The sequence below is a fragment of the Scyliorhinus canicula genome, chromosome 2 (assembly GCF_902713615.1).
Source record: "Scyliorhinus canicula chromosome 2, sScyCan1.1, whole genome shotgun sequence".
Classification (NCBI taxonomy): domain Eukaryota; kingdom Metazoa; phylum Chordata; class Chondrichthyes; order Carcharhiniformes; family Scyliorhinidae; genus Scyliorhinus; species Scyliorhinus canicula.
The window spans coordinates 202845128-202847842 of record NC_052147.1 but is presented as its reverse complement, the minus strand read 5'-3'; positions in this window follow the sequence as shown (position 1 = coordinate 202847842).

The following is a 2715-nucleotide window of genomic DNA, read 5'->3' as shown; positions in this document are numbered from 1 at the left end:
CCGTCCTTCAATCTACCGTCTATTAATAGTTGCGTGGGGGTGTGCTCAGTCAAGATCGTGACTGGGTTGAGGCTTGTGATGTACGCAAAGTACTGTACTGCCCAAAAGACTGCAAGCAAGTGCCGTTCACAGGCTGCGAATCCTTCCTCTACAGGGTCTAATACTCTTGAGGCATAGGCTGGGTCCTAAGCGATCGTGTCATTCTTGCAGGAGCACTGCTGATAGGGTTCGGTCGGTGGTTGCTACTTCTATGGCATAAGGCAAGTCTGGGTCTGGAACTTGTAAAGCGGGGGCTGTACCTCGGGTGCATTTTAAATCGTCAATGGTCTGTGTGCTGCGTCTATGTGCTGCGGAAGCCATTCCCATCGGGCGTTCTTTTTAAGGAGCTCTGAGAGTGAGGCTTCTTTAGTGGCAAAACCATCTGTATAATTTCTGGAATATCCTACCAAACTTAGGAATGAGCAGAGTGCAGTGACATTTTGGGGCAGGAGCAATTTGACGATGGATTCGATCCGTTTCTGCTCAATTTCTCTCTTCCCGTGGGTGATGATAGTGCATAAATAAAGAACCTTTTCTTTTAAAATCTGGGCCTTTTTGGGGTTTACCTTACATCCGATTGGTTGCAGTAGACCTAGTAATTCATATAAGAGCTCTACGTGTTCCTCTTTTTTGTCAGTTTGCAAGAGCAGATCGTCTATTTTGTGAGGGCCTCGAAGAATCCATCACGAGTTGAAGGATAGAAAGAAATAACATTTATTTACAATAACATATATATACACAACAGCAGCAACTTCCCTTGCTGCTCACTCTCTTCTAGCCAGTTCCAAACTGGCCAGCTTTATTTATGCAGGGAGTCTGCTAATGATTTCTCCACCCCCTCATTGTGGAAGCTCATACTCCCAAAGGATTGTGGGAGTGCCCTTAGTCCCCAGCCAGTGGTAAGCAGGCAGGTTATAACAGTCTACATGTTGTATTAGGCATTCGGGTTGGGAAAATGTAGAAAGTCCGTTGGCCAATTGACAGTAGAAAATGGAGGGGGAGTTATGGAATCCTTGTGGGAGGCATGTCCACGTGTACTGCCGCCTTGACACGTAAATGCGAATTTATACTTGCAGGCCCTGTCTAATGGGATGGACCAAAAGCCATTGCTGATGTCCAGCACTGTGAAATACTTTGCCTGTACTCCCTGTTTGAGCATGGTCGCAGGACTCATGGCAACAGTGGGGGCAGCTCAAGGGGTTACCTTATTAAGTTCTCGTTAGTCGCCATGAACCATCGGGCTTTTTTGTGGACTAAATCGGGGCACTTTTTGTAAAAGCTATGGGTCGAATAACTCCTTGGTCTAACAAACTGTTAATAACCTTCGAAATCTCACCCTCGGCTTGCTGTGGGAAACCGTATTGCTTTTGCGGCTTTGGATCGGGACCTGAAATCTTCACTGTACCTGGGATCTTCCCGCAGTCATTTTTGTTTCGTGCGAACGAAGCTTTGTGATTTATGAGGACCTCTCTAATCATCTGGTCTGCACTAATTGTTTGCGAATTAAACCAATAGTCCCCTACTAAGCAAATCCTGTTTTCATAATCCCCTACTGTGAGCGTAGCAGGAGCCCTAGCTGTTTTAGCCATTCGCCAGACACATTTGTTTACTGGGTCAAATGAAAGCTTATGGGAGCTCATAAAGTCAATGTCTAAGATGTGTTTGGCGTTTGGGGTAAGTCAACTCAAACAAAGGGGTGTTTGGTGCTAATGTTCCCTATCTGGATGGGTACGGGAGCTGTGATATATTCTTGTTGCATGTCGCCTGTGAATCCACTCAGGGTGATGGTGTCTGTGGTGGGCCATTTGTCCTGTTGCAATATGGTGGAGGAGTTTAAAGTGGTGCAGGATCCTCCTGTGTCTCAAAGAAAATCGACTGTATGTCCCCGGATAGCGAATGCCGACTGTACCTGTAAATACTGGTCTGCCTGATTTGTCCCAGCGTGTGTCACAGACCCAAGTTGGGGAGTCCGAACACCGTCAATCTAGGGAAATAAACGCTAAGTCGTCTGAACGGGCACTAACATTATGCATGGGCCTAACATTCTTCATGGGGGGGGGGTTTGGTTGTTGGTATCGCAGATGGCTCGGGGGTTTTGGCGGCAATCGCGGGCGTAATGTCCTACGTGGCCACAATTGTAACTACCTCGTGGTGCCTGTGCTCTGGGGTGCTGTTCCTTGTGTCAACCCTTGTTTATCCATGCTGAGTCCTGGCTAGTCCTAACTGGGTGCATGTTTGCTTGTATATCATCCTGATCTGTCCGTCGGTGTAGGGTTTGTTCTCATGCTCTAGAAAGTAATTTCAGTACCCAAACCTCATTGTGTGTGTGGTCTGCGGGGTCGTAGTTTACACAAGCCTTTTGACCTGCATCTGTGGCATACGAGACTAAGTTGCGGGACCATTTAGTGGTGTCCTCCTCATTTAGGCGTGCGCGGTTCAATTGTCCAGACTGCCATGAAATGAAACCAGAGACGACCAGCAAGCGCAGCCAGATATTCTCCCTTTTGCAGTGATTTAAACCCTCGACTGGATCTCCTTTGTTATACCCGATGGCATCTAATATGGCTGTTTTCATTTCCTGTAGGGTTCCTCCTGCTACATTTTGGGGTTCTGGCAAAGCTGACCTTACGGACTGGCTAAGGCTCATACCTATTAGCTCTACTTCCTCCCTCTCAT